We start from the raw sequence: 15,502 nt of genomic DNA on the forward strand, positions 1-15,502 counted from the left end.
ACTTTTGGTATATCTGTATCATGCTTAGATATCTGGGACTGCCAACAGATTTTTTAACCCTCTTTTACCTACTTTGCACCAAAATTATGTCAAATGACTTGGTGTGGGACAGAGTGGGGCGGTAATACTCCATAAATTATGCTTTCTTGTACAGAGGTTTCTCTAGTTAAGTAGAAGACTTTCTGTACAAAGTTGGTGTGTTCTGTGGACGTAAGATGTATTATCCCACTGATTGTCATTAAGTCTCCACTGGCATTGCAAATTCCTTTGGAGAAAAGAGCATCAAAGTCATTTGAATGTCAATTTTATTGGCTACTTAAAATGCACAGTGTATTTACTTCTAAAATTTTAAAGTTTGAAAACAAGACAGCCTAGATGAAATGAAATAGGAGTTTTTCAAGGAGAATGTGCTCATGTAGAATGTAGTTCAGTTTTTCTACTTGAACTACGAAAACTCTAGGTTGGCATAGTCTTGTTTTGGTGGCCTGTGATTGGTTAATGAGATCCAACTTAGTTGGTAATATTCCCTTTCACCCCCCTACAGGTGGATTAAAACAATTCTGGAACGGAAGTACTATGCTAGTCTTATGGAACATTTCTTTCCAGATGTCTCCTCAAGAGCATATACAATATATAAGGATCTATTTGTAGCCATCTCGCTTTTATACACTTCAGAAACGGGTGTAGAAACCTTCATGGTGTGGTGTGTGTTCACTGGGAAAAGAGCTTGATTAGTATTTACCTGCCAGATGTCTAGTTGTTTTGATAAGTTCATTCTTGTTGATGTGATCTGATACAAGGAACTTCATTTTATCTAGTCTAAGACACTACTGCTTAACCTTGAGTCTTTCTTTTATCTTTGGAATTTTATTTTTTTAAAGATTTTATTTATTTATTTGACAGAGAGGGAGAGATGGTGAGAGAGGGAACACAAGCAGGGGGAGAGGGAGAGGGAGAAGCAGGCTCCCAGCTGAGCATCGGGCTCCATCCCAGGACCCTGGGACCATGACCTGAGCCGAAGGCAGATGCTTAACGACTGAGCCACCCAGGCGCCCCTATCTTTGGAATTTTAGTAGGATGCTGCTTTCGAATAAGTTGAACATGTTCTAATCTTTGTTCCAAAAAACAGCGCTGCTTAAAGTACTTCTCTGAAGGCAGTGTGCTGCAGGTTTGGGCGGGTGGTCAGTGAAGAGGCTAAAGAGACCAATGGTGATTCCAACTCCCCAAACCATTCAGTTTTGGGGGGAAAAAACCCTTTGAGTTTTATAATTTCTAAGAAAATGAAGTACAAGGTCTCTCATAAAAAAATAACATTTCTTCTGTTGTACTGAAATTTCGTGAGTGATTTGTCTATTTTATTGTTAGAATTAAATTTTGAATGTATTTGGTGAAAAGTGAGCCTTCCTTATGAATATTCATTCATTAATTTTGCAAATGTGTGGTAATGGAACATGCAAAATCTAGTAAGATGCATTTCCTTCCTACGGAGACTGTGTAGTTTAGTGGAAGAGGCCAAGTCAACAACTATAACAAAAAAGGGTGATCTGGATTTTGAGTGCTGGATAGGCATACAGTGCTGTGGGAGCAGAGTGGAGGGTTACTTAACCTGGAAAAGTGGAGTCAGGTTTTCTCAGGGGTTTGTCAGAATGTGCAGGAGTTAACCAGGCAGAGAGTGGAAGGGCTTCCCTTGGGTGAGGGAGCTACGTTTGCATGGACACGTGCTTATTATATGAGGTTGATGTTCGGGGAAAGGTAGTTGATGGCAACATGGGGGGTAGGTCGGATATTCAGAAAATAAATTACGAAGATAAAAGACTTCAGATTTTTTTTTGATAAGTTTTAAGTAGAAGAGTGACCTTATAAGACTTGTATTTTTGATCATTTTGACAGGAGCCTGGAGAGCTGGTCAGAGCCACATGTGTTGATGGGAGGTAAAGCACTGCTTTTGTGTGTTTTGGTAATGTAGGTGAGGAATGAGGAATGCCTGAACTAGCAGTAGTGGAGGAGATGGGGGAGGGAGAGCGGCACAAATCCTAGAGATTTGTGGTTTAGATGCAATAGGACCTAGCAATTACTTGGATATCAGGAATAAAGGGAAAGGACTAAAGGATGTCTTCTGGTTTTCTGGATTGAGTAATCAGGTGGTGGTTGGTAGCATTCCCCCATATAGAAATGCATAAGCTAGTATTAGATTTTGGATGTATTGAGTTTAAGGTGCCTGGGCAATGCCCAGGTGAGGTCCTGCATGTGTAAACTGGAGCTCATGAGGGAGACTGGGGGTGGAAATATAGAGATCTGACAGACCTTGGCATATCATTGGTAACTGAGGTCAGTGATATTCAAAAGTAGATGGGACCAAGGAAGGGTATGTAGTAGAAAGGGAAGAAAACAGGGCCAAAGATGGGGTCACTGACTGCTAAGGGACGATTGGAGGACGTGAGTCCTTGGAGGACACTGAGTAGGAGTGTTCAAAGAGGTGGGAGGAAGGTCAGGAGAAGGGTGGAAAAACTGAGGGAAGGCACACACTTTGGAAGCGGAGGTGACCAACAGTGTCAAATGCTACAGAGACTTAAATAAGATAAGCACTGAAAAGTGGCCATTGGATTGAGTAAATGGGAGGCCATTGGTGACCCTACTGACAATAGTCCCAGTGGACAGAGAACCTGGAGTTCATTGGGTTGAGAAAATGAAGACAAGACGGGTTTAATGCTTAAGCCTCTGTGCCTTCCTGAGTACTAAAGAGATGAGACAAGCATAGAGGGGACTGTAGCTGATGGGGTTGTGGGTGCTTGTAGGAATTAGAGCATTTTGTACGCTGAAGTGAATACACCATAATGCTTTGGCCTAGGTGAGAAGAAAGCTCCCTTTTCTGTTGAAGTAGGATACAAGTGAGAAAGATGGATGCCAAGGAAGTGAAGATTAAGTGTATGCCAGCAGGGGAGGAGGTTAGAACTGGAAGGATGATTATTTGGTCATTCTATACCTCCCCATAAAGAAAGATACGTTATTTAAAACTGAGTGAGCCATGTGATTTTTATGATGAAGAAACTAGTTTCACTGCATAGAAACTTGGGTGATTTATAAGTCTTTAAATCCTAGTGGGGGAAAAGTTATTACTTAATAATATCATAGACATTCACTTTTATTTAAAGAATCCTGGTAGAAGACAAATTGGAAACTCCATGTGCTGTTTGTTCGTCTACCAGAGGGTTTCCTCAAATTATATTCCTGTCATTGGCATTTTGGAGCTTGAGGACAATAGAACTGTTACAACATGCATTTTTAGAGCCAGTTTTGACCACAGTAAAGTGACTGTGAAGGCTGAAGTTCAAGACTGTGATTGATTGGGTGATTACAATTCCTTTTAAAACAAATTAGAGATGGCAGGTTTGCCATGGGCAAAAAGTACTGCAAGGAAATAAATCTCATCAGCATTTAAAAGTTCTTGGATCATCAAAAAAGAGTTAATGTTTAAAATATAGACACACACACACCAAACAGAGGAATGACTTGCATTAGGAATTCCCATGTGTGATACTTTACAATGTAGTGTCTAGCCTTATTTTTCCATTAAATCATATACAGGCACGGGGCGCCTGGGTGGCTCAGTTGGTTAAGCGACTGCCTTCGGCTCAGGTCATGATCCTGGAGTCCCGGGATCGAGTCCCGCATCGGGCTCCCTGCTCGGCGGGGAGTCTGCTTCTCCCTCTGACCCTCTTCCCTCTCGTGCTCTCTATCTCTCATTCTCTCTCTCTCAAATAAATAAATAAAATCTTTAAAAAAAAATAAATCATATACAGGCACTAAATTGGGTATATTTTTTATTTTTAATTTAGGGACTCATACCCTAAATGTTAAATACACTTATCAGTTCAATTTATTTATTTTCTGTATTCGCTTTTATATTTGGGGTCTTCTAGATTATTGGATTTGTGATTAGTTGTGTGTGTTTGGGATCCCTGGTTTAGAAGGAGGCAGGGGTGTAGGAAGGAAGCAAGGACCAGTGTTAGGAAGGGAAGGGCAAAGGAAGGGATGAAAAATGGAGAAAGATATGTGTGGGTGTCTTTTGTCTTGGAGTAGGGTGAGATGGTGGTTTTGGAGCATTAATTTTTCTCAGGAAACTAATTCGTGTCAGACACCAGGCTGTGCATTTTCATGTATATTACATCCTCACAATAATCCTGGCAAGGTAGGTATTGAAATTATTTGTAGTTTCAAAGGAAAAAAATGAAAGGAGTTAAGAAAATACAAGAAAAGTTTTAAAAGATTTTATTTATTTATTTGAGAGAGGGAGAGAGAACACACGCGAGTGGGGAGAGGCAGAGGGAGAGGGAGAGAATCTCAAGCAGACTGTGCTGAGCGGATTCCGGTGCGGGGCTTGATCTCATGACCCTGAGATCCTGACCTGAGCCGAAACCAAGAGTCGTTTGCTTAACTGACTGAGTCACCCAGGTGCCCCCCAGAAAAGAACTTTTTAAAAGTAAAGAAAAATAGTGATGATGATGATGGTGGTGGTAATTGTTATAGTTGAACATTGCTTCAGTGTAGCTGGTTGTGGCACTTTTATTCTGATATTTTGGGGAGAGAATGTAGTCTTTGGCAGAGTCAAAAAGGTTAATGTTGGTTATTAAGCTGGTTATATGGGAGCTAGTTGAACTCTCTGCTTTTGTATATGCTTGGAAATTTTCATTCTAATAGGTTTTTTAAATGATCAAGCAAAGAAGTAAAATAGTCTTGGTTGTGATAAAAAGTGAAAGAATATTTATGAATAGCAGGGAGAATTTCCTTCTTTTTTCTTCTATCAGACATATATGATAGTATTAGCCTATGAACCCATTTTTTTTTCAAGATTTTATTTATTTATTTGAAAGAGAGAGATAGTTAGAGGGAGAGCAGAAGAAGTGGGGAAAGGGAGAAGCGGACTCCCCGCTGAGCAGGGAGCCTGAAGTGGGACTCAATCCCAGGAGCCTGGGAACATGACCTGAGCTGAACGCAGATGCTTAACTGACTGAGCCACCCTGGCACCCCACCTATGAACCCATTTTTGAGGCAAAATTCCTAACAAACCATTTAGGAAATGAAGACAATAAAATTATTATTACTTTTTTTAATGTGGTCATCTCAGTTTTATGTGTGAAGACTGCAGAAATTAGGTGGATTCTTTATCCAATTGCAGTGGAAGTTTTGTCCCAAAGAAGGAACATTTATTCTAGAAGGAAGGCCTGGGCTGGAACTGTCTCATTGAGGAAGGTATACAGCTCCAAGGGGGAGGATTGGAATCTCGTCAGTGAGCATCTATTTCTGTAGAACACAGTAATAGGGACTGGAGGGCATTACAAAGGCAGGAAAATAAGATAGTAGCTAATATTTATGGAGGGCTTACTCTGTGCTGGGCACTCTTTAAACACTTCACGTATGTTTTAATCCTTAACATCTCTAGAAGGTAGGGACTATTCTTTCTTATTTATTTATTTTTTTGTGGCAAAATATATAAGACATAAAAATGACCGTCTTAACCATTTTTTAAGTGTACAGGTCAGGGGCATTAAGTACATCCACATTGTTGTGTAAACCATCACCACCATCCATCTCAGAACTTTTTCATCTCTCCAGACTGAAACTCAGCACCCATTAAACCCTAACTCCCTATTCCTCCCATGCCCTCCCGCCTCCCCCCGCCCCCCCCATCCCAAGCCCCTGGCAACCACCCTTGTTCTGCTTTGGGTCTCTGTCAATTTGACTACTCTAAGGATCGCATATAAGTGGAATCATACAGCGTGTGTCATTTCATTTTGTGACTGGCTTATTTCACTCAGAGTAATGTAATCAAGTTTCATTCATGTTGTAACGTGTCAAAAGTTCCTTCTTTATTAAGGCTGAACTACAGTCCATTGTGTGAGTGTACCACATTTTGTCCAACTGTATGTCAGTGTACTCTTGGATTGCTTTCCCCTTTTGGCTATTGTAAATACGCTGCTACGAACAGCAAAGTATGTTTGAGATCTTGCTTTCAATTCTTTTGAGTATAGACCCCGAAGTGGAATTGCTGGCTCATGTGGTAATTCTGTTTAATATTTGTAGGAACCGCCATACTGTTTTCTACAGCGGCTTCACCATTTTACATTTCTGTCAGCAGTGCACCAGGGTTCCAATTTCTTCAGATAGGAGGTAGGTACTATTCTTGCGTTAGTGTTACAGAGGAGGAAGAGAGGTGCAGAGAGATTAAATGGATTCACACAGCTAACATGTACAGATCTGAATTTGAACCCTACAGTCCAACTCAGAACCTTTGATATCCAGGGAAGGTGAGGCCCAGAGAGGCTCAGAGACATGATTAAGGGCACTATGCCTAATGTAGTATTGGAGCCTGGATTCAGACCCAGGCAGCTTGCCTGCGGAGTTCATATTGTTAAGCACTCTTAGATTTAGTGGTTGGTTTTTCTTTTCTTTTGTTGATAAAAATGTTTTTTTAAAAAAAATCCACATTTTGTAAAAAGAATTAATTTTTGAATATCTCTATATGGTTTTTTCCTGCCATTCTAAATTTATGCTTTAAACTGTTCTGTTATTTAAAATATTATTCTAGGAAATGTAGGCAATATGTTCGATTTTCTCTTTATTCAGATTTCTTGGGTAAAATTTGCCTTTAAGTATTTTGAATAAGTATGAATTGACTCTGGTAGAATTTTTTATACATCTCCACTCTACCTACTCCTGCCAGAAGTTTGCATTCAAATAAAACCAAGCAAAATGATCTCAAGCTGGATTTAAATTGGGGGAAACTTGGAGAGTATCAGTGGTAAACACTGAGGACTTTTTTTTATTCAGATAGAGTGAGTTTTCCAGCTTTATTAACAGAGTAGCAATAGCTAGGAAATGTACTTATTTTTTTCATCCCCGTGTGTGTTTTGTTAAGAGGGTGTGCATTCTCCCTCAGAGAGTAGTCACCAGGGGGCTTTGTGGCATTCTGAAAAAAGCGCCATTCCTCCGTGAGGCTGGCTCAGCTCGGCCTGTGTGTTGGCTCATGTCGCAGCCTGTCTCCAGGGCCTCTCATACTGCTGCCAGGGAAGCACCCTGTGAAAATACAGACCCAAGGGCCTCTTTGACCCTGCTCATCCAGGCAGGCCCTCTGGGCGGGTGACTTTTGTGCTGCACTTTAAGGCTGGGGGGCTGGGTGTGCATGGCCTCAAGTGCCTCCCCAGCTGGGTGTGGGTTTTAGACAAAGACTCCTGGTCCAATTGTATCAGGGGCCAACAATCAACAAGGATGACCTTTCTGATCTGGAAGGTATCTTTAGAATAATCTCGCATTCAGTACACTGCACTCCACCTAGGGAGCTTGAAAATGTAATGATGCCTGAAGCCCACCTCCAGAGATTGTGATGTAACTGGTCTGGTGGGTGCCCTGGCCATTGGGATTTGTAAAAAACTTCATGGATAATTCTAAGGTACGGTCAGGGTGTAAGATTGTTGCTCTAATTTCTCTTGACTACCTGGTTCTTTGAGCTCTCATTAAGATTTTTGCCACCGCAGAGGATATAGGAAGTCTTTTCTCTGGTTGTCCTTATCAGCAGCGGGGATTGCTGGAATATATTTCTCACATACAGTGGGAATCTCTTCTATTTTGTTTTTCTGTGGTTGAAAATTATTTCCATATCTTTATGAAGTATGTCTTTATATTCACACAATGCTGGTTGCTGTGGAGGGCAGATCGTATTTACCCTTCCGAACCTTAAGTTTAGGAATATAGAGGAAAGACAACTGTTCTCCAAGATTTCAATGCAAGCTCCAGGTCTCTGTGTTCTGATGGCCGCTTAATTTTATAAAGTGAAGACTGCGATGATGTTGGAGCTGACATTTCTGCAGTTCTGGAAGGCTTCTCATTTAGACCCTCACTACCTATAGCGCCTGCCCTCCTGTGCATTTAAACCCTCAGCCATATCACTACTTTGGGAAATCTGACTGTATCTTTGAGTAAGCCACATAGTCAATCTGAGGGCGTTTGGTTTAGAGGAATGCTTTGTCCGAGCCCCTCCTGGGTCGTTTGAGTATTTTTTTTTTTTTTAAGATTTTTTATTTATTTATTTGACAGAGAGAGACACAGCGAGAGAGGGAACACAAGCAGGGAGAGTGGGAGAGGGAGAAGCAGGCCTCCTGCCGAGCAGGGAGCCTGATGCGGGGCTCGATCCCAGGACCCTGGGATCATGACCTGAGCCAAAGGCAGACGCCCAATGACTGAGCCACCCAGGCGCCCCTTGAGTATGTTTAAAAGGGCAGTGATGGATCTGGCATCATCTTTCCTGTGTTGGACTGTGGCTTTAAGATTGTTTGGTTGAAACTTCATCAAAGTTCAGAGATGAGATTTGGAGTTTGGGGAAGCAAGTATTCTCTTTGCTTTAGTTTGGTTTTAAAAATGAGCATTTAGATGTAGAATTTTCTAACTTTGTCATTGTTTGTATTCTGTGTGTTTATGAGAGCTCTGTCAGCAGTTGAAACAGAAAGAAATGATGTATGATCCATGGCTGTTTTCCTCCTGTGTATCTCTTAGAGACCCCACTTAAGGGTAGAAAATGTTTGAGTTACTCCAGTAGTTGAGGACAAGGACTTCCTGACCCACTCTAAAACCTTTCAGATATAGGCAGAGCAGAGAAGTTTGTACATGTATATGTGTATGTACTTAGGAATATACATAGTACATGCTTAAATAATGTTATATTTATTTATAATCATATATAGTTGCTAATTCAGAGTGACACGAGGAAATTCTCTTAGGGACATCTGCCATATATCCTCTTTGTTTTTTTCAAAGAGAGGCACATTTGGGTTTGATCTGGTTTTCACATTTAGATAATATTTCATAATAGTTATGGGGGGTGGACTGGGGAGGTGGCTTCTCACATTTGTGTGGATTTCTCCTCTTAATTACCTTGGTGACAGGTGTGTGTGGAGGTGGAATGAGGGCACTGATGGAGGAAGGAACTGATTGCTTAGATCAAAGTCAAGGGCATCTGGTCATTTCTGATGTCTTAGAAAACGAAGGCTGTGCTTCCCCCCCTTCCCCTCGGAAGGACTTGAAGGGGCTCTTGGATCAGTTGGAATGATTTTTCTGCTCTGTACTCTCATTTGTTTTCCCTATCCCCTTCCCTGTAATTATTCCTTGGTTGTTGACCTCCAGGGACTGATTAGTTACACATGTCACTAGGAAAAGGTCAAGGGTTATAACAATGCAGCACTTACTTTTCTGTTGCCTTAGTTTTTAACATGCTGGATGTTTGAAATGGAAAGGCAACAAGGTACCAGCAAATTCTCTTTAAAAACATAGCTGGTTGTTTTGTGGAGGAGGTTCTGCCAGCCCTTCCTAGCTCCAGCCCAGCCCAGTGCCACTTCTGGGTCTTTCAAAGCCAGCATCATTTCTAAGAGGAACAGTTCAGAAATGGTTGCCTTCCATCAATGATAGTTTGTGGTATCTTCATATAGGGCGTGTAGAATCAAATATTATATTATGGTGATATGGGGAGTGGCCACTATATGCAGGTTCCATTTCAGTCAGACTAAGTAGGGCCTGAGAATCTGCATTTCTGATGAGCTCCCACATGATGCTGATGCTGGTCTGTGGACCACACTGGGAATAGCAAGGCTTTGCTCTAGAAAGCCTACTTAAATCTCCTCTAATGCTTAAGAGGAGCAAAGATGTTTGACTTGTCTGCTAACATGGGATAGCATATGTATCTAGCCAAATACCTCTGGCCTAAATATTCTCATGGGGAGTCAAAGTTAAAAAAGTACCTGTTTACTAGGTGCTAGACAGAGCTCTCAGAGTTTTATTCATATACTTGGTCCTCACAGCAGGCTTAGCAAGGTAGGCACTGTTCTACATCTATTTTATAGATGGGGAAATTGAGGCACGGAGGGTTTAAGTAACTTGACCAAGGTCACATTAACTAACAAGTGAAAGAACAGGGCTTTGAATGCAGGCAGTGTGGACTCAGTACCCCAGCTTTGAAAGGATTGCTGTGTGCTTCCTCTGTATCTGAGGTGTTAACATTTGTAGGGAAATGGAGTCAGATCTTGGCTCAGAAATGAGAGTCTCTCAGTTTGGATAGTATGGTGGTTCCAGAAGGCAGGCTGAGTACAGGTGTGTGGTTGGGATAAGGAGGATTTAGCAGGAGAGGGTGGGCCATGCTGTCATGTTTAATGGACAGGATTAGTGGATGAAGGTGAGACAGGCATGATGCTAGTAGCTGAGGAACAGAAGGGCATGTGTAGCAAGCTTTTATTTTAGCATTCTGTTGCGTCAGATACTGTGGTTTATGTTCATTCTTTTTTCTTAAAAATAAAAGGTTTTATTTATTCAGTTGAGAGAGGGGCTCATGGGAGGAGGGGCAGAGGGACAAGCAGTCTCAGCGCTGAGCACTGTGCCCGACTCGGGGCCTGATTCCAGGACCCCAAGATCATGACCTGAGCCGAAGTCAGATGCTTAACTGACTGAGCCACCCAGGTGCCCCTACATTCATTATTTCTTGTGAACCTTATAATGACCTTATGGCATAGGTATAGATTTTAAAGATAAGGGAACTGAGGTTTGGAGAGATTAGGTAATTTTCCCAAGGTTGACAGAGAGGAGGGTGACATAATTTGAATTTTAAGTCAGTTGCTCTGCAGCCTCCTGGGGCAGGGCCTTGGAGCGAAATTAAGATATAGAGGGGAGGTGAGCATTTGGTTGTTGACACTGCATCATAAAAGACGGGCTTGGCTAAGGGATGAGGGTAAGAACACAAGAGCTGCAAGGCAGGGAACCTACGAATCTCACTCAGTGTTGGCCATTTAAAATTGGACTAGAGTTCCCTAAGATCTCTGTATGTGGGGCTGGTCCCCAGGTTGGACACAGGCCTGAAACTGCATATGGGATTAAGTGGCTCCAAGTTTAAATCAGTTTCCATCTGGTGATTAATAGTGTGTTGCGACTGAACACTCTTCCTGACCTGTGTCCTTCGTCCCCGAGTAAGCCCAGGAGAGGCCAGTCCTGCCCTCACATTGACTCCTGTCTCTGAGACACATACCCCTGGTGGCCACCTCCTCTGGCTCAACCACAAGTGACAGGTGTTTCTGCTTTCTCCCTGCCATCTTTCTGATTATTGCCTTTCTTGCCACAGACAATCCTCATTGCTCCAAATGTGAAAATCCGTGCTTACTTACTTTAATAAATGATTTTACAGTCTCATGTGACCCCATATAAGTCTCTTTAACAGAGAACTAACCTTACAACGGGTGTGGTGTGCCTGGGGAATTCTCTGCCTCAGGATGCTCGTAATGGAGGGAATTGACTGGGGTTAGCTGGTGGGCACTGCCCATTTCCTGGCGATCACTGACAATATGGGACACTTCCAGGTAGTTCTCCATGAAGTTGTTCTCCGCACACGGCTCCCTGCCTGTCTTGCAATGAGAAGTGCCTCTGGCCCCCTTCCTCCCGGGGTAAGAGGGCAGGCTTTGCTCTCTGGTGTGGCCCCTCTCCTCTTTATCCTTATGATCGGGGGCTCGCATTCCATTTTTTATTGTTTTATTTTTTAAAATTTTAATTAAATTTATTTATTTTTGGGAGAGAGAGAGAGAGGGAACGGGAGAATGGAGGGGGCAGGGGCAGAGGGAGAGGGAGCGAGAGAATCTCAAGCAGGCTCCGTGCCCAGTGTAGAGCCTGACACGGGGCTCAATCTCATGACCCCGTGATCATGACCTGAGCCAAAATCGAGAGTTGGACACTTAACTGCCTGAGCCACCCAGGTGCCCCTCCACTTTTTAAAAAAGATTCTCTTTTAATGATAGAAGCATCAGAACTATATTACAAAAAGCTAAGAAATAGGGGAAAAACAGCCCCATTCACCATCCTAAAACAGTGATTATCATTTTCTGCAGTGATTTTTACGTTTGTATCTGTTTTCTATCTGCATTCCCCATTAGTGCTACGTAATCTCCATCATTACCATTTTAATGGGTGCATAATATTCTGTTGTGTACCATTAATGATTTAGCTCTCTTGTTGACAAGTACATCGCTTCCAGCTTTTCACAATTATTAATAACACTGTCAGGTATATCTTTGTGCAGGTGGTTATTTCCATATTTTGAATTAGATTCTTATGAGAGAGTCCCAGGTGTGGCATTACTAGGTCAAAGAGTATGAACAATTTTATGGCTCCGAAAACATATCGCCAGATTGCTTTCGAGAGGAGTGGAGCCGATTTACAGTGCCGTCACATGTCATTTGTTTCCCAGGGGGGCTGCCAGGGGTAGGGCTGCAGCCTCCCACAGTAGGACAGGTGTGTGTGTGTGTGTGTGTGTGTGTGTGTGTGTGTGGGTGTGTGTGCGTGAGAGTGTGTGTGAGGGTGTGTGGGTGTGTGTGAGGGTGTGTGTGCGTGAGGGTGTGTGTGTGTGTGGGTGTGTGTGAGGGTGTGTGCGTGAGGGTGTGTGTGGGTGTGTGCGTGAGGGTGTGTGTGTGGGTGTGCATGAGGGTGTGTGTGTGAGGGTGTGTGTGTGAGGGTGTGTGTGAGGGTGTGTGTGCGGTTGCAGCCTCTCACAGTAGGACAGGAGGGTGTGTGTGTGTGTGCACTCACAAAACTCACTGATTCATGTGTGTATTGATTTAAACTGCGATGACATTATGCATCGTTCTTGTTAATAGGAAGATACTAGGTGTCTAATGCCAATATAATAATCGTCCAGTTCAGTGTTTTATATCACAGTGTGTTAGACAAGGAATACAGCAAGTTATATATATATTTCCTGTTTCTGGAATTTTGAAAATTAAAAAAAAGATTGGCAAAGGATAATAAGAACATTCAGCCACTGGAACGAGGTTCTTAGTGGCTCCCCCTTTTTTGAGAATCATTTAGAGGTGAAAGGTGGAATTTGAAGGTTAGTAGGACAGACAGAGGGGAGGGCTTTGGAAGTACCTCAAAAGCTCACTAGCTTTCCTAACCCGGGTAGCAAAGATACCCTCACCTGCTAACTGCAGTCTTTCAGATGCGGAATGGAGTGCTTATGTTGAGAGGGTTTTTTTTTTGGTTTGTTTGTTTGTTTTGTTTTTTAAAGATTTTTTATTTATTTATTTGACAGCGAGATAGAGAGCAGAAGTAGGCAGAGCAGCAGGCTGAGGGGGAGAGAGAAGCAGGCTCTCAGCTGAGCGGGGAGCCTGACGCGGGACTCGATCCCAGGACCCTGAGATTATGACCCAAGCCGAAGGCAGACGCTTAACCTGCTTAGCCACCCAGGCGCCCTGAGAGGGGTTTTGAGATCACATCTAGGGCTAAGTGGGGAAGTTACTTTGATTAATTAGTAATTTGTTCTAGATCTTTACCATTACAATTTTCTCCAGTTCTTTATTTCCCATTGGACTGTAAACACTAAGTACCTTACAGTAGAGACTGTACCTTTTAAAATCATTAATTTTTATACCTGTCCCCTGGATTGTCTAGCACATTGTTTTGTATCTTATGTGTGTTGTGGTGGCTTTGTGTCTTTTGACTGACTGACTGACTGACGGACTGACTGAGGGAAATGAATGCTGTATCCGGTGGTCCTAGGAGTTCTACAAAAGCCCTGTGGTTAAGTAATGGGATTGCCCAGGTTTTGTGCTCATAAGAGTGAGTGTGTCTATAAAATCCACAGCTGACCTCACAGGGGTAAAGGAAGAAGAAACTTTGGTGGAGAAATTACCTAAGAAAGGTGATGCTGGAAAAGATCTCTTTTTTTCCCCCCGAAGATTTATGTATTTATTTATTTGAGAGAGAGTGAGAGAGAAGGGGGAGGGGCAGAGGGAGAAGGAGAGAGAGAGAATCCTTAAGCAGACTCCCCACCGAACATGGAGCCAGACGTGGGGCTCGATCCCAGGACCCGAAGATCATGACCTGAGCTGAAATCAAGAGTTGGACACTTAACTGACTGAGCCACCCAGGCACCCCGGAAAAGATCTCTGACTCTTGTGTATTACCTCCCACATCATCTAACGGGACCTCCTTGTTTGACAGATGAAGAAACTGAGCCCAGGAAGGCCAGTGGCTTCCTCAAGGTCACACAGATAGTGGATGATGACTGGGAACTCAGAGCTGGTCCCTTGGGTCCTGCTGTAGTGTTCTTTCCACTACACCCTGTGGACAGAACTTGGGGCACTTGTTTCGCTACCCCCATCCTCCCTTGCCCTCACCAGATCTATATTTGGATTTTTTACCCCCATATGTCCACATTTCCCTTCTCTTATAACTGCACAGAAATGTGTTTATAGAGATTGTGACCTTGATGCAATAGTTAGGTCGGGTCCAGAGCCATAGGGGCTTAGAGATTTGTGTTGAGAGCCCAGAGATAGTGCGGGATCAAAATTCAGTTTCATACAAAATTATGGCTTTGCATTATTATCTCTGAATTTGAATTATAAACTTGTTATTTCAGAGGAAGAATGTTCAGTGTTACATGATTGGAGTGTGTATTTGCCACAACCGTGATCCTAATAAAACTCTCACTTTGATCCATATGCGCAGAGTAGAGTTTTAAGGTTGTCAAGGGAGCATTAATTTTGAGTTTCTTGATTTCTCTTGTGTGACTGAAATCTAAACCTCAGTGTTGCCTCATCTGTGTGGTGGTTTTTCTTCTTCTTTTCCGTAACCTCTTCCCCTGAATATGACAAGCACATTTGTTTGCAGTTGAAGTTCTGAAGCTAAAGGCTTTAATAGTGAGGCAAGTGCCCATGGTGAATGTCAAATGGAAGGACTGAGCAGACAAAGCAGGAGGGAGAATGAACAGTCTCCCAGTCCTTTTAACAGCCCTGTGATGTCTGCCCTGGGATTTGAATGATTTGTGAATGACTACAGCCTGCCCAGTCCGAGGTGGCTCGAGGCCTCTGGAAATGGATGTTAACCACATCAGCTGTCAGTGGTTATAGCTACTGGGTAATCGGGTTTGGAATTTATGGGTATTTACATTTCGGAGGGCTTTGACTATGTTTCTATAACTTTGGAGTAGAAATGTGTGTCCTTGGTATGACTGAATAGCTTATTTTATGTATGGTGCCGGGGTTTCAAACTGTCTAAGTGTGTAAACCACTTTCTCCCTGGGAGAGCACAAAGATAATTTCGTTAATCGTATCTGTGGCTAGTGGAAAGGATGATTTTTGTCTGCATCCCACTAAACTAGCTCCATACTGCCTTCTGTGCAGTAACCAGTAATATGGTTACACAGTAAAAAGAAGTTAGGAGAGTCTTACTGACCGCTGTTGATAAACATTTTGCTACAGCTTGCTGAGGTAGGCATTTTTTTTACTTTATTTGGTCTCAAAGGGATTAACTTTTTTTTTTCCATGATAGGAACTATTAAGCTTGTTCTCAAAAATTTAGAAAATAAAGAAAAACTGAAAGAGAGAAAATTAACCCAAGTTCCTTCCACTTGAATGTAAGCCACATATAACATTTCAAAATTTTCTTTCATTCCCATTCTATATATAATTTTTATGTGGTTATA

The 15,502-nt window shown here is 42.4% G+C and overlaps 1 protein-coding gene across 8 annotated transcripts in view; it reads left to right on the forward strand.

The window, feature by feature from the left end:
* Positions 1 to 15,502, forward strand: part of FARS2 (phenylalanyl-tRNA synthetase 2, mitochondrial) — a 536,237-nt gene that overhangs the window by 40,686 nt on the left and 480,049 nt on the right. For 5 of the 8 annotated variants that reach the window (XM_073877541.1, XM_073877538.1, XM_073877539.1 and 2 more), the window contains exon 2: positions 6,082 to 6,168. The exons of the other annotated variants lie outside the window; for them this stretch is intronic. The gene's annotated coding sequence lies outside the window, so the exon portion shown is untranslated. The remainder of the gene's footprint in view (positions 1 to 6,081; positions 6,169 to 15,502) is intronic. 8 annotated transcript variants of the gene reach the window in all.

Source organism: Callorhinus ursinus, unplaced genomic scaffold, assembly GCF_003265705.2.
Source record: "Callorhinus ursinus isolate GAN/ISIS: 27379988/994484 unplaced genomic scaffold, GSC_fseal_2.0 scaffold26, whole genome shotgun sequence".
NCBI lineage: Eukaryota > Metazoa > Chordata > Mammalia > Carnivora > Otariidae > Callorhinus > Callorhinus ursinus.